Source organism: Bufo gargarizans, chromosome 2 (genome assembly GCF_014858855.1).
Source record: "Bufo gargarizans isolate SCDJY-AF-19 chromosome 2, ASM1485885v1, whole genome shotgun sequence".
Lineage (NCBI taxonomy): Eukaryota > Metazoa > Chordata > Amphibia > Anura > Bufonidae > Bufo > Bufo gargarizans.
In genome coordinates this window covers 491,603,689-491,618,455 of record NC_058081.1, presented here as the reverse complement: position 1 = coordinate 491,618,455, position 14,767 = coordinate 491,603,689, and positions in this window count along the sequence as shown.

The window sequence follows — 14,767 nt, the reverse complement described above, 5'->3', positions numbered from 1 at the left end:
TTGAAGAACCTGATTGTATGAGTTCTGTAACTGATGTCCCCATATGCTTAAAACAAGGATACACCACTTTGGGACAAGCTGTCATCCAGTTTTGCACCTTTGCTTCCGAACTTGCTCCTGAAATATGAAGCAACTTTCTACGTTACTCTACTTAGCCATATTAAAGAAAGTTAGCCGGATGGGATCTTCCTACTTCATTTGATGACCTGAACTCTCTTTCAGCCAGGATGGATTTGAGATTGAGGGAGAGGTCTAAGGAGAAAATTTAAGATAGCAAGTAACAATGGGCTCACACTCCGGCCAAGCCTCTATCCTAAGAGATATATGTAGAACCCATGAAACTTGTGCAAACTGCCTTGTCTTCTACTGAAAAAGTCTGTCATCTACTAGAAGGCCTTTGTCTCTGCTATGGAAATGATAGTCATTCCTGTATAGACTTTCCCAGACTGATAACCAAACTGGGAAATTCCAGGCCCTAGATGAGAATGGAAGGATCACCTTGGGTCTAACTTTATCCTTGGCCAATGATAAAATCTTAATACCTGTTTCTCTCATGCAGATATCTCCATTTCTCATGCCAAGCATGTGGTTACAGTTTTTATTTTTTTGTCCATCTATAGCGCTGTTCCCAAATTATGACACTTTTTCCTTAATAATGCATGTCAGGCCTTTGGTGCAATGAGGGAGTCCCTGCTGTTCTTGTTGCACCCAGCTCTATGCCTTTCTGTGGCCAGTTCCTCTCTGGCTGCTTTGATTGACAGGGCCAGGCATTGGCAAAGCAGTGAGAGAGGAGCTGACCCCACAAGAAAGGGTGAAGTGTGGGTCCAACAAGTGAATGGCGACACCCATATTCCACAAAAGGCCTATTTTACATATGAAAAAGTATGATAACATGGGTACAGAGCCTTAGATCATCAAAAGATAAACTGCGTTTTAATCAGGTGAACAACAGCTACGTGTCTATGCAAACAGGTTGATAGGGAGGTCGCTGGTGAGAGACTCACTTAAAACTCACCTATGCGATTGCCTCTGCATTACACATGGATTTTTTCAACACCATACTGAGAAGGTATTACTCCATGTTGGAGTTTTTCATTTGAGGACATTTCTTTCTTATTACTGTACACCTATGTATCTGGGATAGCAGTGGCTAAAATTACACTCAGCACTTTGTAGACAAAATTTTTCCGGATGTAGAAAATCAATACGTCCTCATTTATATTTTTACTCCCAGGGTCAAATACTCTCAATCGGACGGTTTTTGCAGTGCAAGCCTTTAATACTGTCAAGTTTCACTTCTCCTCTGCTCTAATTCAACATCACCCTGACATTCATGAACTATTCTTTGTGGGGCTAGACACATCTTCAATAGCGGTTGGAGACGTGCTTTTGAAACTATGAAGCCAACTATGTGTATCTCTGTGGCTTCTGCTCAAAAAATGTACTTCTGCAGAAGAAAATGACTCCATCTGTGACCATGAACTCCTTGCTATTACACTCACCATAGAAGAATGGCATTATTTTCTGGAGAAAGCGAAGTTCCCAGTAACAACTAAGGCTATTTTCACACTGGCGTTTCTGGGCTTGTGCCTTGTGAAATCCGTTTCAGGGCTCTCACAATCAGTTTAGCCCCAATGCATTCTGAATGGATAAGGATCCGTTCAGAATGCATCGGTTTGCCTCCGTTCAGCCTCAATTCTGCTCTGGAGGCGGACACCAAAACGCTGCCTGCAGCGTTTTAATGTCCGTCTGACGAAACTGAGCCAAATGGATCCGTCCTGACTTACAATGTAAGTCAAAGGGGACGGATCCGTTTTCACTGACACAATATGGTGCAATTGAAAACGGATCCGTCTCCCATTGACTTTCAATGTAAGTCAAAACGGATCCATTTGCATTATCATGAACAAAAAAATGGTAATTGTAATGCAAACTGATCCGTTCTGAACGGATACAAGCGTTTGCATTATAGGTGCGGATCCGTCTGTGCAGATACCAGACGGATCCGCACCTAAGGCAGGTGTGAAAGTAGCCTTACACTGACCACAAATATCTAGAATATCTGCATTCTGCCCACATACTGAACCCTCGACATGTCTGTTGGGCACTCTTTTCTTTTTTATTTCATTCTTTTTATTTCCTTTAAATACCTCAGAAGAGATGCCTAATTATATAATTGAGCCAAGTTGCATTATAAAAGCAATTAACAAATTATTTCACTACTCTATACAGTCCAGTGTCAGGTAACCCGAATTCAGTGGAGTGGCGATACAGTTGAATCACTGCACTGCATCACTGAGGCATAAGTATGAAATGAAATATAGTGTACACCAAGTTGCAGTACATTTGGACATGCTCGCCTCTCCCATGTGCCTTTATTCCAACGTTCCAGAAGAAACTGTGAGGGCGAAACCCTGGATCAGGCAGGACTCTGGCGTGCTGTCAACTGTGGGTTTTTACTAGAGGTGGGAAGAATCCAATTTTTTTAGAATCCGAATCTGAATCTGAAAAGGTTCTCGAATCTCTCGAATCTCGAATCCTATGAATCCTGTACATAAAAATTGTGTGAACGGTGTAAGAAACAAAGTGATCCAAACTCAATATTCTTTTAATATGAAAAAATAAAGAGTCCTTACTTTTTTAACAAAGTATTCGGATTTGGAAATACAGGGTAATACAGCTCACATACCTCTTACATTCAGTGACGTCCCTTTGAAGTGGATGTTCTCTTTCCTCATCATCTCCTTTCAGACCTTCAGATCAGACCTCCAGTTTTCAGCCATTTCTCGTCTCTGCAGTTTGACAAAAAAAAATCTTAGTTTACTACTTTTCCATCATTCTTGCATCTTTTGGACAAATCGTCCTATCACAATACTGTGCTGCTGTGCTCCCCAATACTATACTGCAGAAACAGATAAACCCCCTGATAATACTAGTACCACACAGAGCCCCCCCCCCATATAAAATACCCCTTCTTTGTGGCCTCAGCAAATGCCTCTATAATGTCCCCCAATAATGTGCCAGTAAAAATGGACCCCCATAATGCCCCCCAATAATGTGCCAGTAAGTGTCCGCATAGATGCCCCCCCATGTGCCAGTATCAAGTTCCAAACCTCCCATGTGCCAGTATAAAGTGCCTCTCTCCTCCCCCCTATGTCCCAGTATCATAGTGCCATCTCGCCCCCCAAAGTGCCAGTATCAAGTGCCTCTCTCCTTCCCCCCACTATGTGCCAGTATCATAGTGCCATCTCCCCCCAATGTGCCAATATCAAGTGCCTCTCTCCTTACCACCCACCTCCCCATGTGCAAGTATCATAGTGCCATCTCCCCCCCAATGTGCCATTATCATAGTGCCACCCCCTCCCAATGTGCCAGTATCAAGTGCCTCTCTCCTTCCCACCCCCCATGTGGCAGTATCATAGTGCCAACCCCCCATGTGCCAGTATCAAGTGCCTCTCTCCCCCCATGTGCCAGTATCATAGTGCCATCTCCCCCCCAATGTACCAGTATCATAGTGCCATCTCCCCTCTCCAAAAGTGCCAGTATCAAGTGCCTCTCTCCTTCCCACCCCCCCACCCCATGTGCCAGTATCATAGTGCCAACCCCCCTCCCCCATGTGCCAGTATCAAGTGCCTCCTGCTCCCCCTATGGGACATTAACAGTCCGGTATTTAAAAAACAAAACACTTATCTCCATGTCAGCAATGAGATTCAGGCCTCTTCTGGCCTGTGTCCTGCACTGTATGGTCATATATGGAGTCAGTGCTTGTGTATTTCAGAAAAGTTTCTGTTTGGACTCGAACCCACAACCTTCTGCATTAGAGGTAAAGCACCTAACCACACAGCTACAAGAGCTGCATAGCCACTGTCTGACTCTGTCATAGCTTTGATAGCCAATGTACATCCATACACATGGCAGCTGTCCCAGCACACTCAGCTCTGCTATATCTCTATATGACAGCTGCCTCAGTACACTTAGCACTGCTACATCTATACACATGACAGCTGCCCCAGCACACCCAGCTCTGCTACATCTATACACATGACAGCTGCCCCAGCACACTCAGCTCTGCTATATCGCTATATGATAGCTGCCCCAGCACACTCAGCTCTGCTATATATTTAATAAAGATATAGCAGAGCTGAGTGTGCTGGGGCAGCTGTCATATATATGTGTATATATATAGAGATATAGCAAAGCTGAGTGTGCTGGGGCAGCTGTCATGTGTATAGATGTAGCTGAGCTGGATGTGCTGGGGCAGCTATCATATATAGAGATATAGCAGAGCTGAGTGTGCTGGGGCACAGCGATACAGATGACTATGCCCGGGATTTGAATTTTGTAAATTAGGTTGGGATTCAAGTCCACGAATCCTTTGAATCCAGCAAGATTCGAGGGATTCGTGGATTTGACGGATTCGTTCTCCCGTCTCCAGTTATTACTATAAATGAGCTAAGTTTTAAAAAAAATTGATTTGGACGCTTCGACAAATTTTCCTAAAAAATTCAAATCAATTTGTGACGAAGTACATTACAAATCAGCTATTTCCTGGGAGCAGGAAGCCTGTACATCATTGTAAATTACTGTGAATTGCAGGAACATGCATAGCTAGTCTGCTTAGGTAATGAAACAGTTACTATGCATCAGTATGACAGGCAGTTGACAGGCGTCGCTCTTAGAATCACTGCACACTTCACTTATTTTGTCAGTTACGGGTCCAAAACTGACCAAATAACTCAAGTGCAAACTCAGCCTTACAGGTCGATGTTAGCGTCGGGTATGAAGAACTGTGCAGTGGCCCAGGATTCTACTATGGAGTGAAAGAGCGCACTCCTTTTACACCGTCAGCTGATTCCAAATAGATTTCTACAGAACCTGCTCTGTTACATGCTGATACATGTAGTGGCTTCATGACACAGTGGAGAGGGTGTCAGAAGTAAGTTTGTGTTGATGTCACTGCTTATTTTTCCTTTCTTTTGATCCATCACAAGAACAACCCTAAAAAAATGGATCCTGCCTGCCTTCACATGGTCAGCATTTGGTCAGTAATCCAACAGTATTGCTAAGGCCAAAAAAAAGGAGTGGATCCAAAACAGAGATGACACGTGATTGGAATATTTGCATGTCTTCTGTGTTTTGTACTCACTTCCAAATCATTAGCAAATTCTGATGCAAAATAGGGACCATGTGATAAAGGCCTTACAAATGCTCCAAAGACAGGATCCGTTGTGTTTTTCATTTTGCCATCCTACTGACAGATCAGAAAAAGGCGTGTGGAAATCCTGTCTGATCCATGCTTGATTCATCTTTACAAAGGTCCGTCTTTTAACATTTTGTGTGAAAAGTCAAGTTCTCTTTGGGGTAACTATGCCCCCTGCTACACTACTCTGATGCCACACTACTGGCCGGGAAGGAAAGCTTGTCCAGAGCAAACTCGGCCAGTTGCGGCTACAAATCAAGTTTGGCTGCCCAGTAGTCTAGGAGATCTTAGATGTCGGGTGGCAGGGTGCAGTCCAAGTATGCACCACCTGCTGGTTCAGGTTCTGCTTCATGTCTTGCCACTGCTGCTGGTGCATGGATTCTGCACTAGGCGGGTGAAGAAAAGTGCTTATCAGAGACTCTAGACTTAAGTTGCTGATGATAGAGCTGGTACTGCTTCTGCCCCCCCCCCCCAAACCCCCTCCAGCAGCCATGGCAATGGAACATGAATGCAGAGAGCCTTCTCGGTCAGATCTTTGTGAGGGTGGGCGATGGCAGACATAGGCAACGGCCAACTGACTACATAGGAGTTGATTTTATCCTCTCTCTCAGTGGGTGGAAAAAAGGCCCCCATTTTGGAGCAGTAGCAAGGGTCTAATATGGTGGAGAACCAGTAGTCATCCCTACGGCTGTCACTACGCAAGCAACTCACCATGCATCTGGCCATTTGCGCAATGGAGTCAGAGGGACTACCTGCCTCCATCTGCACTGCATACTGCCACTGTGTCAGGTCATCTGCCTGGCCTTCCTTAACGCCCTCTAGCTCCTCCTTCTCCTCTCCTGTCACATATGCAGAAAAAACGCTGCATGCATGAATGTACTCCTCTTCCTCCTCCTCTGTCTGTTCAGCGCCCACAGGTCTTAGGTGGTTGTGAGATGTAGGTGTCAAGTCTCCTGTCCCCTGGCCAGCCAGATTTATCAACATCTGCTCCAAGACATGAAGGAGTGGAATCACGTCGTTCATCCTGTAGTCCTGGAGACTGACTGACTAATAAAGTGGCGTCCTCAAAGTGCCTGAGCAAATGCAAGTGTCATGCATGATCTGCCACAAGGGAGTGCTTCTGTCCGCCTGCATAATCAAGAAATCATTCCTGGCCTTCCTCTGCTCATATAGTCGGTCCAACATGTGGAGTTCCAAAGGATGGAAACGTAGCATATGAGGCAATGTTAGGCAACACAATTCTGCTTTTGCAGCTCAAAGATGGCATGTTTTGCAGGATAAGCGTTTCCTGGCCATTTTCATGATATCTTGTAGTTGGGTGGAAGGCTTCAGGAATCGCTTTACAACCAGATTAAAGACATGCGCCATACAGGGCACATGGGTCAACCTTAATTGATGCAGCACTGACACAATGTTCTTCCCATTATTGGTGACCATGGTTCTGATCTTCAGTTGACTAGATCCAGGAATAGATATTCTGCAAAGCAGTTCCTCCCCGATGTGACTCCGTTTGCAAACCAGGTGCAGAACAGTGTGACACCGCCGTGATCTTCATAGGTGGTATGCACTCCAAATTGTGCCTGCAGTGGAGGCTGAGGACAAGGTTGAGGATGAGGAGGACATTGGTGCAGGACTCCCAGCTTGAGAACACTGAGGCGGCAGTGCCGTCACCTGGCCAATTTGCTGGTGTGGCTGGGCAGGAACCACATTTACCCAGTGGGCCGTAAAGGACATATATTGTCTTTGACCGTAGTTACAGCTCCACACGTCGGCACTGCCGTGAACTTTAGCAGACACTGACAAGCTCAAGGACTGGCCCACCTTCTGCTCAACATACGTGTGCAGGCATGGTACAGAAGTAATGACGGTTTGGGACTCTCCACCTTGGCTCGGCACAAGCCATCAGTTCTGAAAGGTGCAGAGTCAACCACAATGGAAAGGGAGGGAGGGACTGTAGTACCAGCATCCTGGCCAGGAACACGTTGGATGAGTGCACACATACTATTGTCTTTCTTAAATCACCCAGGTGATCAATTGCTGGTGAAATGAGTGATGAGGAGTAGGTGGAGCATCAGGACCCATAGATGGTAAGTAAACACAGCTCCCTTCTGCTGAGTTGGTGGAGCTTTGACTGCTGTAGAAGGGGTGTGGGCCACTGGGAGGTGCAGTGGTTGCTGAGTCAGGCTGTACAACAAAATTAGCGCCACGGTTTTCCCAGGTCTCTTTATGGTGATGCTGCATGTGTTGACGCAGGGGAGCGGTGCCAACATTGGCACCTTGGCCACGCTTCACCTTCTGCCCACAGATTCTACACGCGGCCACGCTAATGTCCTCGGCGACTTGATGAAAAATTCCCACACCGGCGAGTATGGCATATTCTCCTCACGACAGCGTGCTGACTGCCTGCTGCCGCTGCCTCTGTGAGCCTGTACACTGCTAGTTGTTTCCAGACAGGTAGGCTCTGAGTAGCAGATGGTCTACCCTAGGCATGTTTGGCTCCAGACCTAACACTGCTGCCACCCTGCTGACGGCCACGGCCACGCTAGCACCCTGCTGCCTCAGCCTCTGCCTCATGTGCAAGCTGCCACCGTCATCCCTTGATGATGATGATGAAGCCCCCTCTTCACTAGCTCCCACATGCGATCAGCTACATCATCATCCACTACTGTCTGCACGTCACTGATGTCACCTTCACCAGTCTCAGGGCCATGTGCCTGTCAGCTCGCAACACCAGCTCCCACAAGATTCTCATCGTCGCTACTTGCCAGCCTACTGGAGGAAGCAGCAGATCTCTCCTACACATGTTGGCTTAGCAGCAATAGCCGTAGACTGTCCTCTAGAAACCAATCCTCGCTGAAAAGCCAAGCCGACAGCATACAATACTTCATGAGCAGAAGGAACAGATAATGAAAGAGGCAGGTTCAGGACAGGTGGGGGCACAGAGCTTGTCCCTGGGCCATGCCAATTAAGCTTAGTGTCAGAAGAACTGCCCTCTGACACCAAGCTCCACTGCCCATTCCCTTAGAAGGGCCTGGCTCCTATCTGTCGTACATACTGTACTGTAAGTGTAAAATAGCAGTAGTGTCAGGGCACAATTTCACCACAGAATCAAGGATATATGGATGTATAAAATAATGTGAACACCCTAAAATCTGTAGTATCAAGCCTCAATTTCACCCCAATTACACAACTAAGCATTAATGGATTTACTTATGTATAAAAGAACGTGAGCACCCTAATATCTGTAGTATCAGGCCGCAATTTCACCCCAGAATCAAGGATGAAGGGATGTACTTATGTATAAAAGAATGTAAACACCCCAAAATCTGTAATATCAGGCCGCAATTTCACCCCAATTACACAATTAAGAAATAAGGGATTGAATTATGTATAAAAGAACGTGAACACCCCAAAATCTATAGTTTCAGGCCACAATTTCACCCCAATTACACCATCAAGGATTAACGGATTTACTTACATATAAAAGAAAGTGAATCCCCCATAATCAGTAGTATCAGACTTCAATTTCACCCCAATAACAGAATCAAGGATTAATGGAATTAGTTATGTGTAAAAGAGTATGAACTACCTAAACTCAGTAGTATTAGAACAGCTCCTATTTGCGAAGCTGTACATTGTTCTATTGATATCTGCCTGTAGTGTGGATAAAGCCTATATATGTATATTATATCCCTACACTATCACTAAGCTGTCCCTGAACTGCTCAATAGTAATATTTGGAGAATAAAGTCTTTCCTAAACACTGTCCCTAGTGCCTATAGTATCTCTCCCTGCACTAAGTTCCCTGGAAAATGGTGGAGAGCGGGCAGGATGAGGCTTTTTATAGGGCTGTGACATCACAGGGGCTGGCTAGCTGCTGATTGGGTGGCTGGCTGCTTGCATGGCATTGGGGGTGATCCCTCATTCCCGGACTTCTTACTTCCTCTTTGTAACATGGATTTGGGAGAAATACTACAGCATTCAATGTCGTCAATGCAATTCCTATTTTATTCACCAAGAATTCGATGTTTCGACTACAATGAGTCTTTTTCAACATGTAACAAGTGCAGCAGCCATTTTAGAAAAAATCAAATTTGTTACCATGAAGTGCGAGGAAATTTGGATTCGTAACGAATGAAATTTTTCCTGAAATTTGGATCGATTTCCATTTCGTCAACTTTTTGATTGATTTTTACGAATAAGCTAACTTTGATTTTACTCTTGGAAGGGAAAAGTGGACTCACTGGAGAGATTACACTTTGTGCAAATGTTTTTGATGTCCATAGTGTCCAAGAGGGAGCTACCTGCAAAAGTTGGGTGCTTCGGTGGATTGACTCCTGTGGAACTGCAAAGATCCACAGATTTAGGAATAATTAATCTGCCAATGTTGGGGCTTTGGCCTCCTGGGGAAATGTAGAAATAGGCAGTATGGCACATATTTGAAGGAAACAACATACAAGCGACTATACAATATTCAATAATGGGACAGCACTCCAGTCTTGAGATGCAATAATGTGATGTTCTTTATTAAAGCCACCTCCATGTGCTCCGGCCAGCTAGGTAGCGCTATCAAGCTCGCTGCAGCACATGTTCTTGAGTGAAAAATGGCTTTAACCTCTTAAGGGCCCAGGACGAAAATGCTTGTCCTATAGGGCCGGTACATTGCGTGCCAGGACGAGCATTCTCGTCCTGCGGTCCTTCCTCTCCTCCACGTGCGGTGCCGCGATCAGCTGCATGCACCAGCATCGGTGATAACGACGATGCTGGTGGATTAACCCCTCATATGCCACGGTCAGCGCTGACTGCGTCATATGGGAGGTTTGCGCTCCCTCACCTTAGCCATCCGGTCCTCGGGCTGCTGTGCCTCTACATAACTTTGGTGATCCACCGCCAGTGCAGGGGCTTATAGTTCTACATGGCAGCCATTCACATGAATAGGCTGACAATGTAATTCATGGACAGGATGAGTCTATCAGAATGTGAGACATAATTACTGTATTCATCAGCTCTCTATTCTATATTATGAAGGGGAGTCCTTAACAGCGTCCCCCTTTATGATGTCCATATATCCTAATAGGGCATAAGAACGGAGGTTGAATCATGAGACAACCCCTTAAAGTGACCTCTTTCAGTAAACTTTGTCTAATCACCTCAAGTTATAGTAGAAATTGACTATAATTTCCAGAAAATGTGTCTGGCCTTCATGATTATTACTTTATGTCCGGTTTGTGATAAACTCCCTCCTTTGCCTAAGGCTCATTTCACATGAGCGAGTTTTCCTTCTTGAGGCCATGCATATAACAAACGCATAGCATCAGGACTGAATCCTGACCCATTCATTTCAATGATCAAAGTTTTTCACGCATCATTTTTTCAGGAGAAATCATATCATATTCTATATTGTGTGGTTTTCACGCAACTATGGCCCCATAGAAATTAATGGTGTGAAAAATGGAAGGGATCTGGATGCAACGCATTTTTCACTGATCGTTGCTCTGAGATGTTTGGTGTTATTCTTCAACTTTTTTTCATCAAACACTGATTGCATCCGTACGGAAAGAACTGAAACACTGACCACAATTGCTGACAAAACTTATTCAACTTGTGTGTAAAATCATCAGGTTTTCCTTGAACAGATCCTGATGCAATCCGTATCGCTCATGTAAAAGAGGCCTAATAGGAGGTATAAAAGTAAGTAGGAAATCATGTATCTAGGGGCTAGGTGGAAAATCATATTACAAGTTTTGAGAGGTGCAGGCATTTGCAGAATGGAGCAACCAACTGTTTCAAATCCTGTCAAACTTGACTTGTTAGGACAGTCTCTGTGTCATTTTTTATGAGGTTGCATTTTATTATTGAGTGATAACATTTTTGAAAATGAAGATAGTTGTTGAGCTAGCTATTTCCTGGCTTTTGCTTTCCTGCCATAATATATCTTCTCAACTTTAAAGGTATCGGTCTAACCCAAATCTGAGTCCTCTGGGTCAGAAGCAGACCTTGGGGCAGAGTGGTGTTGGGGTGCCCATGTCGTCTATAAAAAGTTTTTTTTTTTATTTGCATCCCAGTCTGAAACACCTGTGGAGAAATCCATACTCAATTGCTCCTCTGCTGTGGCACCCTGGTTCACTCCTTTTTTCAGTTGTCTTCCAATCTCCAGCTGTCCATTTCCACATGGATGGCTCACCAGCATCACTAAAATCAATGACTGGCCTCAGTAGTGACAGAACCTCAAATGTAACGTAATATCCCCAAATGTAACGTAAATGCTGGGTCACCACTAAGGCTAGTGATTGGCTGCAGAGGCACACGTGACTCTGTGTGGGAGTTGGCAGATGGGTATCAGAAGTCCAGTGCAGAGAGGCAGGGAACCAGTCCAAGCAGTAGGGAGCAGGTGAATATGTTTTTTTTCCACAGATATTCCAGGCTAGGGTGCAAATTTGAAAACCAAAGTCCTGGATAATCCCTTTTTTCAAAACCATATAACATGGAAAAAGGTGCTAGGTGTAAGACAGAACTTCAGTAATTAGTCCTTATAATCTGGATGGAAGTGTAGTTTACCCTATGCATGACAGTAGATAGAAGAACTGTATGATTTTCTTATTATGATTAGAGAAGACCAAAGTAGGAGATTTAAGTGCTCTGATCCACTTCTCCACACACAAAGTACCCACATCCCAGGATCAGACTGGGAGCTTAGTGGCCCTGGAAAAAAAAAGTGGCCTCATGATGTAGACAGGGCCCACACAAGTAGGTGAGACTAATAATACCATAGTACTGCACAGAATATTGACCCAGAAAAACCAAATACCATAGTGCACCAGAAAATACTGCCCTAACTTAACCAAATACCATAGTCCAGCAAAATATACTGCTCCAGCAAAACCAAATACCACAGTACAGCACAATATATTTCACCAGCAGAACCTAATACCCCAGTGCAGGACAAAATACTGTCCCAGTAGCACAAAATGCTTCTCCAGAAGCTACTCCTTTGTGGTGGCCATTGTCAGCTGCCATGTTCTGTCCTTCTCCTCCTCCAGTTTTCCAGTTTAATATATGGAAGGGGGAGGTGAGAAGAAACAACACCAAGTCAGCCCTACCTGCACTATACAGGAGAATACAGCACCACATACCAGTTATATCCAGTGATGTCTCCTCTGATGCAGATGTTCTCTTTCCTCAGCTCTTCCATTTGGCCCAGTCCACCATGATGACTTCTTTCAGCCTTGTCTTCCTTCTTGCCATATTTGCTGCATATCTTACCTGCCGTGCTCCATAATGCCCGCAAATACTAAACTGCAGAAAAGATACTGATCCCAGTAGTAATAATGCCCCTGTAGTGCCACCAGTAATAATAATGTTCCTATAGTGCCCACAGTATTAATAATGTTCTCATAATGTCTCCAGCAATATTGTCCTCTATTGTGTCTCCTTGAATAATATCACCCCCTATAATGTCCCCAGTATTTATAATGGCCCGATGAAGCTTCTAGCAATAATAATGCCCCCTATTGTGCTCCCAGTGTTAAAAATTCCCTCATAGTGCCCCCAGTAAACCCTTATATAGTAATCCCAAAATTAAAATGCCTCCAGTGTCCCCAGTAATGACATCTTTAGTGCCCCCATTTTTAAAATCCTCCAATGCCTCCAGTAATGACCTCTATAGTGTCCCTGGTATTAAAAATGCCCTCAGTAAGTAATGCCTCCTATAGTGCTCCAGAATTAAAGATTCCCCCAGTGTCCCCTATAGTTCCTATATGTCCTCAGCAATGATCCCTATATTACTCCCAGTAGCTCCCAGTAGCCCTTTGTGCTCCCCAAGTGACCAAAAAGTGAAAAAAAAACTGAATATCTGAGTCCTGTTCCACACTGATGGCTTGGTGCAGGTCTCAGGCCTCTTCTGGCCTGCATCCTGAGATGCCTTCGTCCTGTGGCAAGCAGTTGCGATGATGTCACACCTGGTGGCCCTGTTAGTGTGGCTGTTTTCCTTCTGTTTTGCCCATAATGACCCTTTATTCCAAGCTTTTTCTGCACTAAGCACTCAGGATCAAGTCAGTTGCTGAAACACTTCCATGTTTCGATGTGAGTCATATCAGCCACTTTATTTATACTGTATATGTTCCATTTACTGCTTCCCTGTAGGAATTAAAATAGAAATAATGTTCTCCACTGTTTTCCAATTTTTTTTTCTACTGAATAACTGAAATTTAAACAGTTCCTTCATACAAGCAAGTCTAGTAAATATGTTATGACAATAAGAGCCATTTGCGCTTCTAGAAAGCACTCCCTGTAAATCTTCAGGCACAATATGTTCAGCAGCAATTGCATGGTTGCTGCAAATAAAAGGGTAGGCTGTAGGCCACAGATGGTTGCCATAGAGACAGAATTTGTGATGGTTTTTCATACCATACCAGCAATAAATGTCCTTCAAACTTGAAACTCTCAGTGGAAATCAGAATTGAAACAATTATATCCCTCAAATAAAATGAAAGAACTTTTTTATCTGCAGCTTGCTAATGGTTCTAATGAAATATAACATCCTCTGGTAAACAGGCGGATCATTTGGTTAACGGCAAAGTGTAAGCAATCTTTATTCCAATTCTCAAGCATGAAAAGTCGCTTATCTTCTGAATTCCACCCGCTCTTGCGTCCTACTGAAGGCTGCGGTGGAGAAGTGATTCTGGTCTTATGTAAGATAATATAAATCAGACTGTAAGCAGTATTGTTTATATGAGAGTCTATCGTCAACAACACAATTTCTACATCAACCCTAAAACTATAAAAAAAAAAAAAGCTATACAAAAACTATAATGTTTGATGTTTTTAAACCTCCATTTCAGCAAATGATTACATTTTTTAACTATAAGGGCTTGTTCACATAACCATTGGTGTCCCGTTCCCGTATTGTGGACCGCATTTGCAGATCCGCAATACATGGGCACCGTTCCGTTGTCATTCCGCATCACGAATGCGGACCCATCCATTTCAATGGGTCCACAAATCCGGAGATGCGGAACGGTGCGGAGTGCTTTCTGAGGTTTCGTTCCGTGCCTCCGCACCGCAAAAAGATAGAACATGCTCTATCTTTTTGCGGAACGGAGGGATTGCGGACCCATTCAAGTGACCACAATTTGCGGTTCACAGCATGGGCACGGGACACCAACGGTCGTGTGAACGAGTCCTAAGTGGTATAAATATCACTGCAGTTGTGTTAAGCTGTGCTTAAAGGGGTTCTCTGGGCTTTTAGGAAATCAGTCATTTTTTGTCCTGTGGAAGAAAGGTTGTTTAGTTAGTACTTATTTCTCTGGCATGCTGCTATTGCTGCAGAACAAGAAAAGAAGGGCACACATCCGGTTGGGACCCAAGTGTAAGAGCCTATAGCCTGCTTGAGCGTAGTGGAGATGGTGGCATTGGTGGCGCAACAGAGGACAGAAGAAAGAACACATTTTCTAAAAATCCCAGAGAACACCTTTAAGCTAGATTATCATCATGATCCCTGTGACTGGCAGAAGATCAGTAAATGTCTCACGTAATGGTTTCTCTCAGATACCATGAGGGCTGTAATAA